Source organism: Dipodomys spectabilis, unplaced genomic scaffold (genome assembly GCF_019054845.1).
Source record: "Dipodomys spectabilis isolate Male_0828 unplaced genomic scaffold, ASM1905484v1 ptg000148l, whole genome shotgun sequence".
Taxonomy (NCBI): Eukaryota; Metazoa; Chordata; class Mammalia; order Rodentia; family Heteromyidae; genus Dipodomys; species Dipodomys spectabilis.
The window spans coordinates 4070985-4096296 of NW_024870825.1; the positions used below are offsets into that span (position 1 = coordinate 4070985).

The 25312-nt window shown below is 36.1% G+C and overlaps 1 protein-coding gene across 2 annotated transcripts in view; it reads left to right on the top strand.

Moving 5' to 3' along the window:
- Nucleotides 1-25312, top strand: part of Hs2st1 (heparan sulfate 2-O-sulfotransferase 1) — a 136430-nt gene that overhangs the window by 80215 nt on the left and 30903 nt on the right. The gene's annotated exons all lie outside the window — the stretch shown is intronic.

Below are 25312 nucleotides of genomic sequence, written 5' to 3' on the forward strand. Positions count from 1 at the left end.
GCTAGCCTTGAGCTGAAGAGCTGAGGGACAGCGCCCAGGACCAGAGTTCAGGCCCCATGACTGATGAAACTAAAAATAAGATAAAATAAAATAAAATAAAAAATATAAGCATATACCTACAAATTGTAGTTATCCTAAAGATAAATAACTACTTATGCAAGATGATATACTAATAAGGATAGTATCCTAATAAAGGATAGTTATTGTAATAATTATTTATAATGAAGAAGATTATAAGCATTCTAAATACCTGTGAATAAATCACTTGCTAAATAAGTTATGGCTCATGCCATAGTTATGAAAAATACCATACTGTTATTGATGATAGTCACTTATATAAACATATATGGTGTTTTCCGTGTTTTTTTAAAAAGCAGGGTTTCCCTGTTGTCACTTGTATTTGATTCCGGTGCCCTGCATCTTGTATTCATATTTTTCTAATTTGGGGAGCAGAAGGGAAATAACAAAATGCTGAAACAAGGATACAGGTTGTCCCATTCATTGTAACAATGAGACGTACAAGACACAATCTTTAGCAAACTTTTAAACTTCGGGGGTGGGGGGTCAGGGAAGGCAGGGAGGAGTTGGGGAGATGGGGAGGAAGGGATAGTAGGGGAAAAACAAAGGAGGGGGTAACCATGCTCTATAGAAATTGTACTCATTACCTTACTCATGTAACTGTAACCCCTCTGTACAGTATCTTTACAATAAAAAATATTTTTATGCCGGGCACCAGTGGCTCACGCCTGTCATCCCAGCTATTCAGGAGGCTGAGATCTGAGGATCGTGGTTCAAAGCCAGCCCAGGCAGGAAAGTCTGTGAGACTCTTATCTCCAATAAACCACTAGAAAGCCAGAAGTGGCGCTGTGGCTCAAGGGGTAGAGTGCTTGCCTTGAGCTGAAGAGTGCAGGAACAGCGCCCAAGGCCAGATTTCAAGCCCCAAGGCCGATCAAAAAAATAAAATAAAATAGAAATAAAAAATATTTTTAAAAAACAGGGTTTAGAGTAGTGGTGTATGATGGGCTATCATTGGCACTATAAGTTAAGTTTGTAATCAGCCTTCTTCTCCATGTATTCTGGACTTGTGGATTCCACCACCTATGGGCCAAGACTTGGGAAGCAGAGCTGTGGCTCATTAGCCTTGAGTGTAAAGGCCAGGTGAGAATGTGAGGCCCTGAGTGTAAGCCCCAGTACCAGGACAAAATCAATCAATAAAAATAGAAAGCTAAGTAAGTGCTGGTGGCTCACACTGATCATCCACCTATGCAGGAGGCTGAAATCTAAGATTTGTTGTTTGAAGCCAGCTTTGGTATGAGAGTCCCTGCGACTCTTATTTCCAGTTAACCAATGGAAGGCTGAAACTAAAGGTGTGATTCAAGAGGTAGAGTGCCAGCCTTGAACAAAAAAGCTAAGGGATAGCACCCAGGTCCTGAGTTCAAGCCCTAGTACAAAACAAACAAGCTAACAAAAATAAAACTTATTTCTGTACTAAACATATGTAATTTTTTCTTGTTTTTATTACCTAATGATATAGTTAATTGACTATATAATATTTATATTATACTGTGTATTATATTACAAGAGATTGTACACAGCTTGTATGCAAATACCATACCCTTTATATAGGGGAATTGAATGACCACAAATGTTGGTATCAGTGAGGGGAAAACAGTGTAATACCCCATGGATACTGAAATAGGACTATGCGCAGCATAGAAAGATGAGACACTTGCTAGCATCTCCACAGTGCCAGGCTTTGAGTTCCATGACAACAGATGTATGTCTTATTTGTCTTCTCTCCTGACAAGGTAGTACAGTGCCTAGCTTGTGTCAGGCGCACAATATATACAAAATAGGATAAATGAATGTGCTTCCACATCTTTAAGAAAATTTGAAATGCAAACAAACACGGAACTGAGGAGGATTGAGTGAGTGTTCATTGTATTTCTGGAGAGCAGAGAGTATTTGTATATAATTTTTAGAAAATTGTTTTCCTTATTTGCAATAACTACTATATATCTGAGAAAAGCAGAAAAGGTCAGATAAGATGATGTTAAGCAAAATGAACCCCAAGATAAGGATATAAGTGGTTTTTTCTTTCTTGCTATTGTTTCTAATGTATTTATAAGGTACCACATGATTTTTTTGTTGCTTTGTATGTCCCTCCTCCACAGTATAACCCCTGTTTTCACTGTATTTGACGTTGGTATCATTTGGGGAGCAGAAGGGAAGAAATTGTTTAAATAGGGATACAGGTTGACCTATTGCAGCAGTGAAACGTACAAGAGCTATGTGGAAAAACAATTCAGGTGTAGGGGTGGGAAGGAGGTGGGGAGGATATACTTGTGGAGATGGGAGGGAAGGGGGATGGTAGGGAAAAACAAAGGAGGAGGCAACAATGCTTGATTAGAAATGTACTCATGACGTTGTTCATGTGATTGTAACCCCTCTGTACAGTATTTTCACAATAAAAATCTTTAAAAAAAAAGAATTCTGTTTCCTGTGTTTTGATTTAAATATGTCCTTTGAGTAATGCCACTGGAACATATGCATAATAGGTAACTGAAAAGAAATTGGAGAAAGGGATAACAAGACAAAGAGCAGACATGTTAAGTTGTTAATAGTTGAAGTTTTATCATGAGGAAGCAGTGATAAAATTTAAAAATAAGGAAGGTACAGGGAGACAGATTTCTGTGTCAGGAAATTTTCAGAATTCCCACGAAGATATCGTAACCTATTAACAATGAAAAGAACAGTATCATGGAAGTTTTGGTAGTAGTGCAACATTTCTATCAGATGAATGTAATGCAAGGTAGGGAATTGGTAAAATGGAATGATTAGAAGAAACTTCTTAGAATTAGGTTTGAGAGCTGCACACCTGGGCAAGTGATTTTTTTAGTTTCCTTAACTATGAAGTGAGAATAATATACATTATAGTATTACTCTGAGGATTAAGAAATTATAAATTATGAGCCAGTTATAGTGGCACACATCTGTAGTCCAGCCATATGGAGACAGAGGCAGGAGGGTCAGATCATGATTTGGAGATCAGCCTGGGATACATAGTGAGACACTGTTTGAAAAAAATCCCCTCAATAAATACTTTAAATGTTGCAGTTGTAATAAGAATGTTTTCTTTCTTTCTTTTTTTTTTTTTTTGAGCTGTGCGCTGGTGACTCATGCCTATAATCCTAGCTGTCAGGAGGCTGAGATCTGAGGACTGAAGTAGAAAGCCAGCCCCAGAAGACAGATCTGAGAGACTCTTACAGTCCTCTGCTCTACTGACTGATCTGTGGAAGGACTCTCAAATGTGGGAGACTCTTACTTCCAATTAGCCAGTGAAAAGGTGGAAGCAGAGGTGTGGCCAAGTAAGAGTATGAGGACCTGAGTTAAAGCCTTTTTACCAGAACACATACAAAAACAAAAGCAAAAAACAAACAAAAAAATTGATAGTAGGTTTTATAGTTTAGTTTCCATTTTAAGCTGGTATAGTATTTATCTTACCTATTATTTTAAGTAAGTATACTAATAAATATCTATGCTTGAATTATATCGTAACTAAAGTGTAGTTTTGAATTGTGAAAAAAATTTTAGGAGGTGCCCCTACAATGTATGTCTTAATAATTAAAAGTTATATTTTGAGTTAAATAGGTACAGATGTCACGTAAAGATAGCTGACGTTCAGACAATAAAGAAGTCAATGTGGACTTTAATAAGGGATATAATATAGAAAATTGGTTTAGACTTTGGAAGGTTGATGAACAAAATAAGAGCACCTAAGTAGATGAGGGACAGTAACTTCTGAAAGCAGCTGCTCCTGGAACTGGAGAGATGGAGGATCAGGGGTGGCAGAAATGGACTCTGGGACCTGAGGAGATGTTACATTGACTGAATGGTGTTGCTACCAGTAAAGAATTATGAGGAAGCAGGGTTTGCTGCCACAAGAAAAGTGTTGCTGCTTATATGTTTTTGACAGGTTTGAAGCAGAGAACACATTTGTCATACTTTCCAGTGTCCTTTTTGGTGGAACCTACTATCAAGCCAGGTGGCAGATGAGAAGTTTAGTTGACAGATACTCAGCCCAGGATCACAGAGTACAGATAGGTGAAAATGGAGTTAGGACACAACAGCTTGAGAAATGTATCAGAGGACTTCTAATAGTATATATTAATAATTAACATATATTGTTTTCATGTAGAAAATTTTTATTTTGAAGGTTTTTCCTCTGCAGAAGAGATTAGCTATATTTATATATTTTTTCTGTTAATGATTTAAGATGTGTTTCTTTCAGAAAGGATGACTTAATTCACTAAGAATTCCACATAATTTACTTTTTTCTTCCTATCTGACCACTCTTGAATTTTTTATGAGTACCTAGGAAACCTTTTATATTGTATGTGATTGTTCTTCTGGATTTAAGATTTGCAAAATGTAACAAAAACTAAATCATGAAATATTTTTTGCAGTCACAGGTTTTTTATTTGATTAAAATTATTACTGTGATTTTTTTGCTTTCTTGAAGCTAGAGTAGGGTGGATTTGTGGATAAGGTTGTATCTGTGTTTAGAAGATACTGCATTTAAAAAAAGATAACTTCTTATCGTCCTACAAAAGTAACCAAACTGATCACATTTGCATTTTTTTTTTAATTTAATTTAATTTTATTTGTGAACATACTGTACAGAGGAGTTACAGTTACATGGGCAGGATAATGTGTACATTTCTTACCAAGCATTGCAGCCTCCTCCTTTGTTTATCCTTCACATCCCTTCCCAGCCTCCCCCCTCCCCCCCTAATCCCAATCCTTCTCCTTCCTCCCTCCCCCCAGCCCCCCCTCCCCACCAACATTGTAAAGTTCGTTTTGGACATGACAACTTGTACTTCTCATTGTTGCAACAGGTCCACCTGTATCCTTAAACAACTGGTTTTTCCCCATCTCCTCCACAAGTTATACTGACATCAAATATAGTGAAAGCAAGGGTTATACTGTGGGGGAGGGACATACAAAGCAACAAAGAGATAATCTTATAAATGTGTTAGAAACACATGCATGAAAGAAAAAAACATTAAAATACACATCTAAGGGTTCATTTTCCTGACATCACATTATCTGACCTTTTCCGCTTGACTCATACATATACTAGATATTACAAATAAGGTAATGTCATACATTATATGTATACATATACATACAAATAAGCTATGTCATACATATACTAGATATTACAAATAAGCTACGTTTCTTTGGGCCTGGCTTACTTCACTTAATATAATTTTTTCCAAGTTTTTCCATTTCCTAACAAATGGGGCAATGTCATTCTTTCTGATGGAGGCATAGAATTCCATTGTGTATATATACCACATTTTCTTGATCCATTCATCTACTGAGGGGCATCTGGGTTGGTTCCATATCTTAGCTATGGTAAATAATGCTGCAATAAACATAGTTGTGCTGGTAGCTTTAGTGTGGTCTTGTTTGTAAACATTAGGGTAAATGCCCAAAAGTGGGATTGCTGGGTCATAGGGGAGCTCTATGTGGAGTCTTTTGAGGAACCTCCATACTGCTTTCCAAAGTGGTTGAACAAGTTTACATTCCCACCAACAATGAATTAAGGTTCCTTTCTGTCCACATCCCCTCCAGCATCTGTTGTTGTTAGAGTTCTTGATTTTTGCCGTTCTCACTGGAGTGAGGTGATATCTCAATGTTGTTTTGATTTGCATTTCTTTTATGGCTAGGGATGTTGAACATTTCTTCATGTGTCTATTGGCCATCCTTCTTTCTTCTTCAGAGAAGTTTCTCTTTAAGTCTTTCGCCCACTTATTTATTGGGCAGTTGTTTCTTTGAGGATTTGTTGTTGGGGGGTTTAATTTTTTGAGTTCCAAGTATATTTTAGATATGAGACCCTTGTCCGTTGTATGGCTAGTAAAGATCTTCTCCCAATCCGTGGGCTTTCTATTGATCTTGCTAGCTATGTCATTTGCCCTGCAGAAGCTCTGCAACTTTATGCAATCCCATTTGTCCAACCTTTCTTTGATTTGTTGTGTTTCCAGGTCTCTATTCAGAAAATTTCGGCCTGAGCCAAGGAGACCTAGGGTTTCTCCTATTCCATCCTGTAATGTTTTCAGCGTGTCTGCTTTGAGTTCAAGGTCTTTGATCCATTTGGAGTTGATTCTGGTGCAGGGTGATATATAAGGATCTAGCTTAAGTTTTCTACATGTAGTTAACCAATTTTGCCAGCACCATTTACTGAAGAGGTTGTCTTTCTTCCATTCTATTGTTTTAGCTCCCTTATCGAAGATTAGATGGCTATAGGTCTGTGGGTTCATTTCTGGGTTTTCAATTCTATTCCATTGGTCCTGAGGTCTGTTCTTATGCCAATACCAAGCTGTTTTGATTACTATGGCTTTATAGTAGAGTTTGAAGTTTGGTATTGATATTCCTCCAGCAGTGTTCTTTCCATTCAGGAGCGTTTTTGCTATTCGGGGTCTTTTATTGTTCCATATGAATTTTTGGATTGCCACATTTGCATTTTTGATTAAGGATAGTTTGGCATTTTTCAGGTATGGATATTCACAGCAAATGTGCTTTTTTTTTTTTTTTTTTTTTTTTTTGTAATGACTACAGGCATCAATTTATTTGTTACATAGTTCCCAATGAAGTAACTTCCCAGGGATGTTGTTTATTGGTCTATGCTCTCACTGAGATATGTTTATGGGTTCTAATTAGGTATACATTCAGTAGCATGTACATAACATCTATAAAAATATGGTAGTATTTAGATGGCTTGTGTTACCCACAGCATTGTAGCAATTTAGTAAGTGTCCTAATACTTTTAAAGTATTTGGTAAGGTTGGGTTTTTATACTCTTAAAACAAATATTCTAAATACTCTACAAAATTATTAAAACCTTACAGTTGTTTACAGGTTTTATTGCATAAAGGATAGCTAACTAAAAGTCAGAAAACATTGGCAAAGCTTCTTAGTTCTATCATATGGGTTTAAATGATCTTCCCAGACTTCATGGGCATTTCAGGGGTAGTTTAAGGACATAGTAGTTTTTTTAATTATATTTATATTTTTATTTATTTATATTTTATTTCTATTCTTAAGTACAAAACAGTAGGCTAGGGATGGGAAGGTGGCTCAGTTGTAGAGTGCTTGCCTTACATGCATGAAGCCCTGGGTTCTATTCCTCACACCACATAAGCAGAAAAAGTTGGAGGTGGTGCTGTAGTTTAAATGGTAGAGCGCTAGCCTTGAGCTGGAGAGCTGAGGGACAGTACCCAGGCCCAGAGTTCAGGCCCAATGACTGACCAAAAAAAAAAAAAAAGTAGGCTAGAACATCCTTACATATTTTAATTAGCATCAGTTAGTTGTATAGGGGATTCATTTTGACATGTTCATATATGCATACAATGTACCTTAATCAAACTTACCCCCTTGGTCATTTCCTCTAGTAAAATAATCTTAAACATAAGATTTCAGGTGTTACTCTGGGAGATTACATCTGAGGGATATATGTTAAAAAGTAAGTGTAATAATCTAAATTGAAATGAGACAATACCAATGTCCAGTTCTAGATGTGTTGGGCCTAAAGAAAACAATGAAGATATTGAGGATAAATATCAGAAAATTGTTGAGTAAAATTTAATGGGAACCATTCATTAGTATGTGGATTTAATAGTGAAACAACATCAACTTGTATTTTTAATTTATATGGATTACAATTACCTTTCCAGAGTCTATGTATATTATAATTATATATCTATACTCACAGTATATATAATAGACTGAACTATGTAGAAATATTTTTCTCCTCCCAGCTTCCCTATAAGTAAGCTACCACGTGAAGTCTATTTGTGGCAGGATTTGTAAAGAGTACACCAGGTAATCTTAGAAAGCCAGAAGGGAAGGTACCACCTGAGTTTCATTCCCTCTTCAGATCAGGGTATATCACCTTTTTAATGAACTGGTTTCTTAATTGGCTTATTTGCGACAGGCATTTTGTTTTTTATGATTAGCATATCTAGTTAGGTAAATTCTATTTTCTAAGAGCTTTTTTTTTTTTTTGCTATTTTTTACATGAACCTGTCATTATTTGCCATGCATTGAATATACTGTAAAAAATTTTAAAGTAAATTATAATCTGCAACTTCATATATTTAAACAGTACATATATATCTTGTGTTGAATCCATACATATTCACACACTTGTTAATTCTTCATTGGGGAGAATAGTGACTTATTTATGAAGGGGTTTTTGAGACCCTGTATTTGAATGGCATAGGCCATAACTGAGTTATTGCCATTCTTTTCAAACTGGAGTGTTAGAAGGATTATATGAAAAGACTAGTATAAAAAACAGGAGAGCTGATATTTTCTAAAGTTGACTATTACATTTTTTTATTAGTTTCATGCTGAAAATAAAGTTTTCTCTAAAAAGTATAGAGTGTGGGGGCTTGTTTTTAATCTCTACTGAAACATGGTTCTATTTTATACAGTGATAGCAAAACAAAATTTTCCCTGATGTTCTATTCTTCATTTAAAATAAATGGATGTCCTCAGTTTGGACAGCAGAAATAAACCTTCCCATATGTTATTTTTAGACTGAATTTATAGTTGGTCTTCCATCCATTGTATTAATTACCCGGAGCCAATTTTGGTCCAGAGGTTAAATGGAACATTGCAGAAACAAAGAATTCTAAAGTTTAACTTATTATAATATATTGTTACAGTTTTTCCTATTTTATGACGATATTATTTGTCATAATGCTGTTATACTGTGCCTGGTTTATAAGTGAAGCCACTATGACATGTGAATGTAAAGGAAAAGCAATGTAGCACCTCATATGGTATCAGGAATTATGCTTGCCTGACAGATCATACAGGGTCTCCTGTGTAATGACACATGGGAAACTTAGTTGTTTTCATTTGGGTTTTGTTTCTGTAGTGGTGAGATGATGATGAACAAAAATGTCCATGAAAACAGCCTGACTCAAATGATAAGCAGTCCATGAGGGTCTGGATCACATTTTCTACTTGGAGATTGTTACATAAATTCTTTGACATCTAACATGAAATTGTGTAGTATGCGTGTGCTTTGCATTTTGGTTTATACCTGCTCCTTGGCTCTCTCTACTTTGTCTTTAAATATGGGCATGTATTGAATTAAAGTTGTTTTTATTATTTTAGGTATTTTTCTATAACTAAAACCATGCTACATAGTTTTGCCTCACTATTCTTAAAGAATATTTGCATTTTGTCACTGCTTAGCTCACTAACTCTTATTTTCTGTCTAATCAGATCTTAAAGTAGCTATCAAGACCTTCTATAAACTTACTCATTCTTTTTGTCCACTGGCATTTGAAAGCAAATACTCCAAGACTCATTGAATCTAAGAGGGTATTTGTTTGATATCTTTAACATACCATATTTGCTAGCACCCCTTATTTTTTTTTTTTTTTTGCCAGTGGTGGGGCCTGAACTCTGGGCCTGGGCACTGTTCCTCAGCTCTTCAGCTCAAGGCTAGCACTCTACCACTTGAGCCACAGCACCACTTCTGGCTTTTTCTGCTTATGTGGTGCTGAGGAATGGAACCCAGGGCCTCATGCGTGCAAGGCAAGCACTCTACCACTGGCCACCTTCCCAGCCCCTAACACCCCTTACTGATGACAGGAATATACCACCTATGTCCAGCTATTGGGATCTTATGAACTTTTCCAGGCTGGCCTTGAATCACTGATCTCTGAATCCTGATCTCTGGATTACAGGTATGGCCTCAACTGCACATTTTGTTAGTTGCTCATTACCTTTAGAACTCTTTTTAAAAATGTAGTATGGGGCTGGGAAGGTGGCTCAGTGGTAGAGTGCTTGCCTCACATTCATGAGGCCCTTGGTTTGATTCCTCAGCACCACATAAGCAGAAAAAGCTGGAAGTGGCGCTGTGGCTCAAGTGGTAGAGCACTGGCCTTGAGTTGAAGAGCCTCAGAGACAGTGCCGAGGCCCAGAGTTCAGGCCCCATGACTGACAAAAATAAAAATAAAAATGTAGTATGAATCTTTACCTCCATTGGCCAATTGATACAGTAAAACAAGGTCAAGGCCATGAATCAGTGCTTTGTGTTTTGTTTTGCTTTGTTTTGTTTTCATCTAAAGTATTTGATTTCATCATTAACTATATCTTACCATTGGTCAAGGAAAAAAAAATCCTTTCTTGTACCTGAACAAAACCATTTCAATGCTCATGTGTTACCAATGAGGGAAGTGTGTATTTTAGTTCAGATCATGAGCTTAATCTTAGACTAGGAATTCCCTACAAAATAATTTTGTTTTCATTTTGTAATAATCTTGAAAAGTACATGCACACTTCGTTTCAGTCACATAGCAGTGATCTTGTCTGAGAGTTTATTGGCTGAGCATATTTGAAAGTAATTTGAAAACTTTCACAATGGCATTTTTAACATACTTTTACAATGGCGTGTTATGCAAGTGGCACAAAAATTCAACTGGAGAAAAGTGTTGAGCATATTAAGTCATCACACATGATAGGCTTCCTAAACTCAGTGGAATTTGCCCTATTGAGCAACAACATTATCTGGTAAATAAGAGAAGCTAGCATTAGGTAGTTTGGCTTTAAATTATATTGCTATTCTAGGTAGATCAGTATTTAAACATATCTTGAGTTTCTCAGACTGATTATCTCTTATGTAAGAGATTCAGGAAGAAATCCTTATGAAAGGAGACATCCTCTGCGTAGTGGAGGTAAAAGGATGCACAAAAGAAGCACAGGACAGGAAGGTGATGTTAAGAGAATGTGGCAGAGTTTATCCTAAGAAACTGCAGTTTCAAACGATGAGGAAACGTATTCAAAGGTCTACAAATGGGGAAGGTTTAAAGGCAGTGTCTTGCTCAGTGCAATTGAGTCCAACTTTGTAATAGCCACACTACTTCTTGGTTTCATGCCCAGAAGAAAAGTAATTCCATAAAAATGAAATTAAATTAATGCAATTTTTTTTCAAGTGCTTAAGAACCAAAGTGCTCCAGCAGTTAGTTACAGGTCCTCATTTCAGGCTAAAGATGTGGCTGAAGGGACAGAACAGAGTGTCTATCTACAGTTGAGAGACCCTGATTTCAAAACCCAGTACTGTTAAAAAAAAAAAAAAAGCGTACAGGTAGAATGAAACCAGTGCTAATTGCCATTTCTCCATCTAAGTTTTTGCCAGTCTCAGGGAGAATTACAAAGCCCTTATTTAACTAACACACTGGTGTGATTGACTGGGATGTGCTGCTTAACTGTTACATAGTGATCATTAAGTCAAGACAGAGAAGTCTATTTGGGCTCTCATATTCACAGCATCTTTTCAAATTGGGGGAAAATACCATTCCAATTGATATTAAAACACTGGAGTTAATTTGCTACTACAGTAATCCCCCTTAGCCAAGGATTTGCTTTCCTAGGTTTTAATTAACTTCAGTTATCTTATTCCAAAAATATTAAATAGAAAATTCCAGAAGTAAACAATTTATGAGTTTTAATTTGGCCTAGTTCTGAGTCTACAGCCCTCCATCCATTCTCTCCACCTCACTGCCCCCCCCCCCCCCCCCCCCCCCGCCCAACTGCACACACACTTCAGTATGAATCACATTTGCTGTACGCTCTGCCTACACAGGAGTGAATTGGAAGCCAACTGTATTATTCTATCTCCTTACCTGCTACTGAAGTGCTTTTACTTACTATTGCCCCAAAGTGCAATAATCAGTAGTGATTCTGTTGCTCTATTTTAATCAATAATTAAACATTAATTCTGTAGACAGCTTAATTCCTATCAAAAGGACATAAATGAACTGAAAATACCAGCTTTATGAGAAAATTTTGACTATGACAGAAAAACATTTTACATTGATTATATAATGTAAAACTTTGAGTTTATAAACTTTCAGGTTTGAAAATAGTATTGCTACTGGGAGCTGGCATATTGGCACACACCTGTAATCCTAGCTACTTGGAAGTCAAGGCAGAAAGGTCTTGAGTTTGGAAACTTCCTGGACCAAACCAAAGTAAAAGTACTGGTTGTATATCTCAAATGGGCTCTGGGTACAATATCTAGTACTGCCAAGAAAATATGTGCATATTGAGTGAATATAATGTGTCCTGGAATTACATGTCAGGTCCTTTTCATACCCTGTGTAATTTTCTTTGTTAAAGGTAAACAATTTAGTTGAAAGTGCATTCTAAACCTTGCACTACCTTTCTAAACAAATTTTCTTTCTTTCCACATATTATAGACTTTCTTTTGTTATTATAGCTAACTTACAGATTATTTCAGGAAATTATTTGTTCTAATGATCTCAATTCTTTCTTATTACATTATTTTCAAAATAAGTGGGGTTCTTTTAACCATGGTCTTGCCTATTATTTATCTCTTTTGAGTTCTGTTTCTAACTAAACCACATTTTGCTTTTTTCTGTTTTTAATTGCTTTTTGTTTATTTTGTATTGTTGTTTTGTTTTCTTTTGAGACAGTCTCACTGTGTAGCCTAAGCTGACTTGGAACTCACTATAGAGCTCAGGCTAACCTCGAACTTTTGATCCTCCTGCTAGTGCTGCTCCTTTTAATTACATTTTAAAAATGAGCCATTTGAAGACAGGTCCAATAACAGATGTTATTAAAAAGCATGAAAAAGTATATATAATATATATATACTTGTAGTTAAGATCTTTAACCATCTATATTGCTGTCTTCTGTAAAAATTCCTTTTCTTCCTTTCATCTAACTTACTGCCCATCATTTTTTTTCTAATCCAAATTAGTGTTTTATAATCCCATTCTCATCATAACAGGCCTTTGGACTGAATAAGGCTGATGATGAATGTCATTTAAATGTTATAATAACTAGTTAGAGCTAAAGTGTGTATTTATGAATTACTATGTATGTTTTCAGGATGTGCATAGTAGAATAATAAAATGGATCCCTGCATTCATTAAGCTACACCAGTTCATGTCTGACTATATTTTATCTTTTCTGTTTCTCTTTGTATTTTAGGTATACCTTTATTAGTGGTTTCTTTTTTACACAAAGGATGGGGGCAGGGAGAGTCATTCAGATGAATAATGTTGCATATTTAAAAGGTTTGTATGACCTTATTTTCCAGAATAAACATTTTACTCTGCTTCTATAATGATGATTAGAGAAATTAACCTAGTCTTAGGAGATACAATGGTTGGTGAGGGGCAGTGGAGGAGATGGGCCATCTCCTTAGCCCAGCAAGTGAGTTCAAAGGTTAATACTCTGACCACTAATTTATACCACCAAGTTAAGTTACTTTGTTTTTTTCCTCATCTAGGCTATGTCAGAAAATTTAAATTAAAGGAGATAGCAGCTAGTTATACTATAGAAAACAGAACATTTTGTGTCTGTCTTATTAATAAGCCAGTAGAAACACTCTAGAAACACTGATTCTCAAAGTATTCCCGGACTATTCTATTTCCATCACCTGAAAACTTGATAGGAACATTGTTAGGCTCTGAACTAGTAGCTAGGGAGAAGGCAGAGATCTCTATCACATACCTCCTTGAAAGAATTCTAATTTTGAGGAGCTCTGTTCTAGAATATAATACATATCAAACTCTAGTGAAATAAATTTTCAGCATTTCACACAGATACTGTTATTAGATTTTTTAGATAATGATATCCAGGCCCAGCTGGAATTAAGTCCTATTATTTCGTATCTTCTTCTACTTAATAAATGAAACATTAAGTGCCATTGTAAAAGTATAAAAATAATTCAACTTTTTTAGAAAATGCTGGCATTTTTTCCTTGATTTTGAAAGTGCTGTATTTTTCTTGGTATTTATTTCAACAATGCACATGTGCACACATTTTTTTAGTAGCACTAGAGTTTAAACTGAGAGTCTCCTTTCTAAAACAATATTCTACTATTTGAGCCATGTTTCCGCCCCTACTTTTTGCTGGTTATTTTGGAGATGGAGTCTAGCACACTTTTTTGCCCAGGCTGGCCTCAAACTGCAATCCTTCTGTCTAGGATTACAGATTTGAGCCACTGGCACTCACCTTAAAGCATATTTTAATGGTGGTTTGTATTTCTAAGAATTGAGGAAACTTCAGAATCTTCCTCCACCATAGATGTGTATGTACTCAGATTTACATTAATGGCCTGTTTCTCCTTTGGTCTTGAGTCCATATGATTTGCACATTGCCTTTCTAATATTTCTGGATATCTTCTAGATTTTGTCTCTTTTGTTTTTAAAACAGAAAAAGCATATTTCCTTCTGTCTCCAATAATCTGTTTGGTCACCTATTTGCCCACAGGGTAACTATTTGTAAATTAAATGTCATCTCTCCTGCTGCCCCCAGAGGAAAAGTTGGTTAAGTACAATAGCCCACACACTGCTAAGACTGACGCTCTGTTGTATGTAGAAATAGAGAGAGTTCGTATAAATACTGTGAGTGATGTAATAAATACTATGAGCCTACTTTATTGGGCCTCTGAAGAGATAGATAACTGTATGCCAATTACTTATGCATAGTCTTTATTTCTAGATAACAACTGTGCACACAGAATTAAGTTTCTCGTTATGGCTTCTGCACTGTTGTGCTTTCTTGACTTCCCATTTCTGTTAGCTGTGTGCAAACATTGGCAGTCTTGAGGGACAATGGTACACAGTTGCAAGAAGAAAGGCATCCATCACCCCCACATTACTGCATTTGCCAATAAGAATCACTCACATTGGTACCAGAACAATAACCAACTTCAAGTAGAGTACTAGCTATCATGAAATCCTTTCTTCTGCCCCAATTCTTCCTTCCCTAGTTTCTCAATGTCAATGAATAGTACCATCCTCTTTAGTTAAGCTTAGGAACCAGACAGTAACCTACAATTCATATTCCCTTCCCTACAAAGCCATTTCTGTTTAAGAATGTCCTTCATCAAACAAATTAACTTTGTTGAATCTTGACTATCTGGTATAGATCTTCTTTATGTTTTCTCCCCAACTGGAGCGTACATGAAGCACATTGAAGTCTAGTGGCCATCTTAACTCCTTGTATGATTTCATTACAAGCTCGCACGTCACTTTTTTCATGGAATGGTATTTTTAATTTGAAAGAACAACCAACTGAAAAAAGTGCATTTATTCATGCTCTTGGGTAATTGGCAGATATTTTCTCAAAAATGAACAAAATGAATGGTACTCAAAATACCTGAGAGGACAATTTAGAAGGAGAAGGCTTTTTGGCTTATGAGTTTAGAAGCCCATAATTGCTTGGCTCCACTGATTATGGATCCATGGTGAGGCTGTTTATCTGATAGCAGGCAGGAAACAGAGAGGGAGGAGGAAAAGAGAGAGAATATAAGAAGCAACCAGACTAAGACGTCCCCCAGTAACATCACCCCCCAGTGATGTTCTTCCAGTTAGGCCACACTCCCTCAAACCTACACCACCTTCCACAATAATGCCACCAACTTGGGACCTGTTCAATCTGGGGACCTGTGGAGGATAGGACATATTTAAACCATAATATGAGCTTGTAACTTTAAAGAAAATGACTTAAATACTGACTGCCAATTGTAATAATTTAAAATATTTTGTATCTGCTGCTATGAGTGTGACAGCTTCCTTAGCTGTAAAAAAGATGTTCCTGATTAGATTTGTGATCTGTATAACTCAACTAATAAGTATTCTTCAGATGCCAATGCAAAGTAGATCAGTGAAACAATGTATATCCATTCATATGCCTATAAAATGAATATTCATGAATACAGTTCCATACCACATTCCCACTAACATTTAAGAAATTAATGCATGTTAAATATTAGTCAAAAAGAATACTCCTGCTTAAATAAAAAGACTACTAGAATACTTATTTTCCTATAACATCTGTCTGAATCAATTTTCTTCATAGTTTTCAAGCCAAATAGTAAATAGTAATATTTTAAATAGAGAAGCTAGAATGAGAATCCAGTTCTTTTCTATTTATCCAGACATCAAAAAGGTAACAGGCACCATTTTTTGGAAAATAATTTTTCATAAAAAATTGTCATGCTGATACTTTTGATTGTTTTTAATAAGTTAATGTTTTGTTCTCAATTTCAATTTCTAATGTACTGATAGCGATAACCCATATGAACAAAAGTTTGGAGGACCTTACCTTTTTTGTGTGTGTGCCAGTTCTGGGGCTTTAGCTCAGGACCTGGGGCTCTATATTTGAGCTTTTTTGCTCACGGCTAGCACCACAGTTCCACTTCCGGCTTCTAAGATTCCCAGATTTTCATGCATGGACTGGCTTTGGATTGCTATCCTCAGATTTCAGTGTCTCAAGTAACTAGGATTACAGGAATGAGATGGCAGCACCTATCTGTCGCTGAGTTTTTGTGCTCAGAGCTAGCACTCTACTACGTGAGCCATAGCTCTACTTCTGGCTTTTGTTGATGATTAATTGGCGGTAAAAGTCTCATGGACATTTCTGCTTGGGCTTTGAATCACAATCCTCAGATCTCAGCCTCCTGAGTAGCAGGATTACACATGTGAACCTGTCTGAGGATCTTAATTTTTAAGTATATAAAAGAAGTTCTGGGGGCTGGGAAGGTGGCTCAGTGGTAGAGTGCTTGCCTGGCATGCATGAGGCCCTGGGTTTGATTCTCCAGAACTACATAAGCAGAAAAAGCCAGAAGTGGCACTGTGGCTCAAGGTAGAGTGCTCTCCTTGAGCTGAAGAGCTGAGGGACAGTGCCTAGGCCCAGAGTTTAGGCCCTATGACCGACAAGAAAAAAATAAATAATAATAATTAAAAAAAAAAGAAGAAGTTCTGAAGTCAGGCCCTGGTGGCTCACGCCTTTAATTTTTATAGTATCCTAAGTGATAAATTCTTTTTCTCAAGATAGACAAAGATACATCACTGAATAAACTAAAACAGAATAAGATTCTGCTTCTTAGTTGTCATTGACCTGCTTTGTCTTTATAGGTACTTTTTCTTACTTTGTGACCTTGAATGAATGGAACTCTCAGAAATTAATGTGTATTGTTAAAACAGAAGTAACATTCTGGCTTTACAGACTCTCCCTGGTTTTAGCTATTACTAGTGCAAAAGTCCTTGCCATTATTACCTTTTCTAGGTCTTCTTTAACTTCCTGTCTTTACCAAGTATGTGAAAAACTTTCTTGTTGCTAGCCATAGACTACTTAACCTTCTGCAGTAATCACACAGATGCTTCCTCGCTTTCAGATGCTTCAAGATATTTATATCCTTTCAAGAATTCATTGTGGGTCAGGATGCATCTAGCACATTTTTATTCTACATGTACTCTAGTTTTTAGTGTGAGCATGAAATGTTGTGTAATATATATCCATCCCTGTGTGATTAAATACAAATTTCTTAAGAAATATTTCTTCCTGTGATTTAGAACGGTGATTACTGAATATCAGGAATAAAGGGTTTGGTATCAGATTACAGTTCGAATTCTGACTTTGTTCTTAACAATTTGTAATCTCCCTCAGTCTAACTTAATACAGTATTATCATAAAATTATTATAGGAGTGAAATGAATTAATGCACGTTTAAACATGTAGCACTGTACATGGCTCACAAAGGGCCAAAGAAGTGGGCCCTAACCTAAAGGTTTTATAGATGTTTTTGGAGCTACTTCACATTATTGTCAAATAATTTTATAACCATTGTAGTGTTGTATTCATTGCCACTAATCAAGATTTCATGCCCTCCTCCATTAGCCATGTCCAATTTTGAAAAACAGTTCCCTCATCTAGAGGCTTAGTTATGAGGTGTATTTTCCAGACACTTTGGAAACGATTTGTTCTCATGGCACTTATTTAGTGTTGTTCAAGATGAAAGTTGAAAATAGGAACAATTCATTTGAAAAGTTTAATATAAAAGGATGAACGATGGTTTGAGATGCTTTGGTGAAGATTAGTTGGACTCCCCATTTTGTATCAATTTTCATTTCAAGTTATTGAAATGAATGAACTGAAGTGAATGATATAAGTAAATACAGTTTTTATTTTGTGGAATGAACGCAGGACATCATTCATGCTAGGCAAGCATTCTGCCCCTTGAGCCATGCTCCACTCTATCACCTATTTTTTTAACTGCAGTACATTTTAAATAAAATATGCATATAATTTACACATATATGGTACCAGCCTTATTAACAAGGGCTGAAAAAGTGGGGAAAGGTGAATGTGTAAAGAATCTTTGCCTAGAAATGCTATCCCTTTGGCTGGCAAATCTGACCCTTCTCTTGCACCCGTGTTTTATTGGATGCAATAAAATTATACCAGGTGGGCATTTTTCTGAACTATGATTTGGGACAGGTTTAATTTTAATAATAAATCTTATATCTATACTTTAATCATACAGTTAGAGAAAAACCTAGGCCTTATGTGGGATTTACCTGTTCTGAATTGTTTTATTTTACACTTTTATCCACTTAGCTGTGTTTTTTAAAATTTCTTTTGATACTTAGTTTTTTTGAGTTTTTGTTTGTTTCCTAAGGCCTTTTCCTGGATTTCTGTGGAGCATTTTTAATATGTATTTTGATTTATCTAAAGTGCTTTTGTGTTTAACCTATGCATATTCTATCATGTAAATTTCATTATGGAAATATTATGTCATTTTACTGGTATCATTTTACTAAGTCAAGTGAAGGATATGCAACTTTTCTCTGTCCCTTTATTCTCCATTTACAGCATAATTGGATTATGTGGAGATATTTACTTTGTTTACATGTAGATTGATCTCATACAGCATTATTTGAACATATATTTGAAAAGCTCAAGAAAGAAAGGAAATTTTGTTGATTATATTGGTATTTTTACCCTTCCCACTGTTTTTGTTTTCCTTTCTAATGTTTTTAGATATTTTTTAATTTTTTTTTTTTTAAGATCTTTCTTTAGCCAGCCGGGTGTTGTGGGCTTACGCCTGTATCCTACCTACTTATGAGGCCCATGACAACCCTGGGCAGAAAAATCCATGAAATTCCATCTTTAAAATAACAAGTCACAAAGCTGGGTTGGAGTTGTGTCTCAAGTGGTGGAGTACCAGCCAAACAAGCAAGCCAAGAAACTACCGGACCTTGAATTCAAACCTCATAGTGATAAAAGAGAGAGAAAGGAAGAGAAAGAGACCACTTTAAAAATATTTTTTCATATGAGAGTTATTTCCCCCTTCAGTACTGAAAACTGTTGTCTTTAGTATAGTGTTCTAGTTATAGCTTCCTGTGTCTCTTGCCAAATGTGTAAGTTTATAGCTGTAATTCCTTTGAGAACTTTTTCCACCTTGCCCTCTTTCTCTCTCTAAGACTCCCTGACACTAATTTTAGAGCTTTCATTATAACCCACAGTTCCCTGAGGCTTTCTTTGTTGTTGTATTTTTTTTCTTTTTTTCAGTTTAGTTTCTCTACTTGTGTTCAAATTGAGTAATTTCTTTTGTCTTTGGGTTCACTAAAGTTTTCTCCAGACTTTCCATTCTGCTATTGAGCTCATTCACCAAGCTTTTTATTTCAGTTATTGTATTTCTGAGTTCTAAAATTTCTGCTTGGTTCTTTATACCTTCTGTCTCTTTACTGTTGAGTCCTTCTATTTTCTCCTTTGGTTCATAATTTTCTCATTGGGTTCATAATAGCTCATAAAGTTTGGGAATGTTTTAGTATAACTGCTTTAATTTTTTAATTTATTACTAGTAGTATTAGTATTATGTAGTTGGTTGGTACAGTGCTTCTTGGTCAGTGTCACCCTCTTCCTTTAAATTTTTAATAATTTTAATAATTCTTTGAACTGAATACAGTGGCTTAGACCTGTTACACATGTGTTGAAGATTGGAGAGATCACAGTTTGAGGCCAGTCTGGGGAGAAAAGTTAGCAAAAATTCCCATTTCATCAATAAACTGTGTGAGATAGAGTGCCCCTGGTGAGTAGACTGTAAGAAGAAAGATCATACTCCCAAACCAGCCCAGACAAAAACAGGAAAAACCACAAGGCCTACCCCAAAATAAGAAAAAAACATGGACTAGGAAGGTGGCTCAGTGGTAGAGTGCTCACCTTGCATGCATGAGGCCCTGGGTTTGAATCTTCCACCACATAAGCAGAAAAAGCCAGAAGTGGCGCTATGGCTCGAGTGGTAGAACACTGGCCTTGAGCTGAAGAGGTGAGGGACAGCGCCCAGGCCCAGAGTTCAGGCCCCATGACTGGCAAAAGAAAAAGAAAAAGAAAAAAACCAACCAAAAATACCTGAGGGAGTAGTTCAAATGGTAGAATATCTCCCTGTAAAGTATAAGGCCCTGAGCTTATACTCCAATTCTACCACGAAAAATGAAAGAAAAGAAGGAAGGGAGGGAGGGAGGGAAGGGAGGTAGGGAAAGGAAGGTAAGGAAGAAAGAAAAAAGGAAGGAAGGAAGGAAAAGAAAAAACTTTCCTTGATAGCTAGATGCCATATTAGTGCTGTCATTCTTGATTATTTATTGAATTCAAGATTCTCCTGCTTTTTGGCATAATGAGGTGTTTTTTTTTTTCTTTTTGTGAAAACTGAGCATTTTTGTATTATGTTTTGAGTCTGTTATTTAAGTTTTCTGTTTCAGTTGACTTTCTCAAATACATTCTGGCACGAGAAAGGGATGCTGCTTTGTAATTGCCATATGGAAGGCTATCATCTTTTTTAAAAAGCTGATCCACCTAACCATAACTTTTAAGTTTTAATTCTCAAGTAGGCATCCTTTGTTGACCACCTAGAAACCACATTTACCAGTGTTCAGAGTCCATCCTTCAGCCTGCAGATAAAAATTTATTTTGTCAGTTCCACCTAGTGGATGAATTCAAAAGAGTGACTCAGGCTAATGAGTGTTGTATGTAATCAGACAACTAATTTATTTAATTCAGCAATTATAAAATATTACCTCCACAAGGATCAGATAGTGCTTAGTGAGCACATTGTAAGTAGGTGTTGCTTAAAAAATTCAGTTAAAAAGCCTGAGAACATTTTTCTTTTACTGCAATTGTTATTTCCCGCTTCCCATTTTATGGGAAAGAAATTACACCTCAATGCATTATTTGGAAGCATACACAGCTCAAGATTTATTCCCAGAAAACGAGAACAAGCCACCTGAATGCTGATATGATACCAAGCCCTTTGGACTCAGTTTATCTAGCACTACAGTAGAAATACTTGCTGGGAAGTCCTGACTAGGCAAGTTGATATGTCAAGGCACCCTCAGCATGGACAATTATTGGATGAGCACTGCTGGTTTCCTCTTTGATTTAGCTTGGTTTTTGATCTTGTAGTTGATCTCTTTTTTCTGTATACATATCAGTGCCTTTAGGCAGGGTACTAACAAGCCATACCACAAGAATATTTAATGTAGGGTCATGGACTTCCCTGCTATGGTTGGGCTGTAGGAGGAAACTCTGAAATGCACATGCCATCCTTTCTGGAGAAAGAGCCACTGTTCAAAGATCATTAGGAAGGTGGGGAGGGGGGTAGTGCGTATTTTTGTTTTACTCTATTGTACATACGTATTTTAGTCTCTGTAAATCACCTTGGCTTTTTATCTGATAGAATCTTAATATTGTTGTTGCAGTTTCTATATTTTTTCCTTTAATTATAGATATTAGGATTTGGGACATTTGTTCTTAATATTCTTTTGTCTGTTTTAGTTTGATATGTAGCAGTTTTAGTATTTGAGGGCAAAGCAATCCCCCCACCCCCCCACCCTCGGTCGTGGGCTTGACTCTGGGCTTGGGTGCTTCCCTGCGCTCTTCAGCCACAGCACCACTTCCAGTTTTCTAGTGGTTTATTGGAGATAAGAGTCTCATGGACTTTCCTGCCTGGGCTGGCTTTGAACCGTGGTCCTCAGATCTCAGCCTCCTGAATAGCTAGGATTACAGGCGTGAGCCACTGGCACCCAGCAGGACAAAGCAATTTATTGTTCTTTTTCCTTTGCTGTTTTTTTTAATCCCTCCAGTGCTAAAATGTTACCCACAATGCAGAAGTATTATATATTCTCAGTTCTATTTTTGTTATTCTGTAGTCTGATAGATATGTATACGGATACATATAAATTTTTATATATATATGTATATATATATATATTCTTACAACTTTATTGCTGTGTAGAGCTTGGTCTAATGAAAATTTTATATTTATGCTTAATAAATGAGGCCTGTATGGCAAATCCAATGCAAAATGCAAGTACAGATCAGTATTGCTATTATTAAAGTTCTTTTGAAATATTTGACTTCGTTGCTAACCTACCGTGTGAAAAGCTCGTCAGGTTAAGTACCCTACAAATGTGCTGTATCTAATAAACCTTCCTCCGTGACTTAAGAGAGTCTCATTCTATATACGTTCTACATTCTATATGTATAGAATATGGCCAACTATAAATGCTGTTACTAGTTTTAAGTGTTGTCATAGGAAAAAAGAACCATAATTTACCATCAGTAGTAGTAATGTTATCAACTACATGAAATTTTTTAAGTATTACTAGCAAGAGTTACTCTTTTCCATACTATTTTTATCTTTTTATGTAGTGTTTGGCCTTACCTGCTGTTAGTAATTGTCTTGTATAGTTAAAGTATACACACTTAAAAATAGAAAATGCATAAAGGTGTATGTTATTTAGATGAAAAACGTAGTGGTTCCAGCATCTGTACATTTTCATAGTTAAAGACATTTTTAAGTTGTGTAAAATACAGTTTCATATAATTTAATATGCATAAAGAATCACTTAAAAATAAACATTCATTTCATGGCCCAGCTAGTTTTATACCTTACATGATTAAAATATATATAGACTAACAACTTTTTCTAAAGCATGATTTTCATTAAATTCATTGCTAATTTTTAAGGCTGTTATGTAGATACAACTTTACAAGTTGATGGAGATTGCAGTTTACTACCATATGTCTTCTGTAGACAAAACAGATACCTGTTTATGAGGTAACCTGGAGAATCTGAGAATTGATTTCCTTTGGAAATGAGTCATTTCAAAATACTAGGGAGAGTAAATTCAGCATTGTTGGATGGTGACTTTTAAAGGCAATTTCACACATGTCAGGCTGCTAGGGGAAACTTCACACTGGCAGCACTCAAGTGTTAATAGAACTGTTTCAGATCCCCTAGGGGCAAAAGGGTTGTAGTCATAACAATACCCTAATAGTTTTGAAGTGTGATACAAATGAGTTTGAGATTTCATGGAAGATAAGAATGCTGAGTAAGATTATTGAATAAAATAATATTCAGATACTCTCAATAAATATTTGTTGAATTTAATCTAACATCTAGATTCTGTGTGGGGCTCAATGCTTTGAATCCATATTACCTTGATTCATAAGATCAATAAACTGAATTGAAGTTAATCTTTGGTTCCTAGGATTGTTTAGACTTAAGTATTTCCTAGCACCTTTTATAGATACGTCTGTTTAGCCTCTTTCATGAGGTGTCTTATTCTGTCTTCCTTTTTTTTTTTTTGCCAGTCCTGGGGGTTGAACTCAGGGCCTGGGCACTGTCCCTGAGCCTCTCTCTGCTCAAGGCTAGGGCTTTACCACTTGAGCCATATTGCCGCTTCTGGCTTTTTCTGCTTAAGTGGTACTGAGGAATTGAACCCAGGGCTTCATGAATGCTAGGCAAGCACTCTACCTCTAAGCCACATTCCCAACCCCTATCTTCCTGTTAAGAATTGATTTTTCCTAAGATTCTGTCCTAGACTTTGCATGCTGGATGTTGTAGATCATTGTCCCTCCCTGCTATCTGTCTTCTATGATGATTGTTCTCAACTTTCAACATAATGCACTTGGGTACTTACATAATATCTGGATATCCCATCTAGTCCCTGATGTGTGCAGTACAAAGTTCATTTCTCTGTTTATTTCTATATCCATACCTTGTGCATCTGTGTACATGTATAACACATACAGATATCTATCATATGTGCTCTCCTGTTTTGGAAAGCACGCTGTTAGTAGGTAGCAGCCCAGGACTTGCAATTCAAGTCTTCTGGATGTGAATACTCACCTCAAAGTGTACTCTTTCAATACAGCATGATAACCAAATCTTCTGAACCAAAATTTACAATATGTATTCTGACATTATTTGAGGCCTGACCTTGTAATTATGCTGTTATTGTTGTTTCATGATGCTTATTAAATTGTCAGAATTATAGGATGGAGGCAGGGATAATATAAAATCACAGGATAAATATAGTGAGATATATGCAATATAAGATACACATATAGAGGCTGAGAAGGTGGCTCTGTGGTAAAGCGCTTACCTTGCATGCATAAGGCCCTGGTTCAGTTCCTCAGCACCACATAAGCAGAAAAAGCTGGAAGTGGTGCTGTGGATCAAGTGGTGGAATGCTAGCTTTGAGCTGAAGAGCTGAGGGACAGCGCCCAGGCCCAGAGTTCAGGCCCCATGACCAACAACAACAAAAAAAAAGATAACACATATATTAAAATGATCTAGATTAATCAGGGAGATAATTTCCTGGGAGGTGGTAATTGAATTATAACATGTATGTTGAGGAGTTAAAGGACTTAGATTAGGGGAGAAGGAAAAGTGCCCAAGGCAAATAAGAAATCTTATACAAAGATATGAGATACAACTACCTTGCCCACAGAAATGTACAGTCTGAATAGAGTACTTTCCTTTATTGTTTCCTTCCTTCTACTCCTTTCTCCCTTTCTTGCTTCCTTATTCCAAATACACCACACACACACACACACACACACACACACACACACACACCTGAAAAAAATTGAAGTTGATGCTTACATTAAATACAAAATAGTAAAAAGCAAAATATAACTGCTTTTGGAATGACTTAATAGGTAGTAATTGAGATTAGAGGAGACAAGAGTATTAATATGTTCATTTCTTAAATGAATATAACTAGAACTTAACTATAATGTAGTACTCTTTAGACACCTAAAGTCATAATAGTATTTATAATTGTTGTTCTTACAAATTTTGATAAACCAGAGGTAACTAGATTCTATATAATGCATTTAAAAATTTTTGCTTACATTAGAAGTGATTTCTTTTCAGTGCATTTTTACTGTGAAGTTCATTTTTCATGTAGTCTGTCCTTGTGTGTTTGAGAATTAAATCAAGATGTAGAAATTCTATTAGAATGAAAAATGGCTTTATTTTTGTTGTTGTTGCATTTGAACTCAGGGCTTCGTGCCTGTTGGACTGTCACTGTACCATGAATCCAGGCCTTCCATCCTGTTTCTTCACTGGTTGTTTTTAAGATAGACTCTCATAGTCCACATACATTAAAAATCCCATACT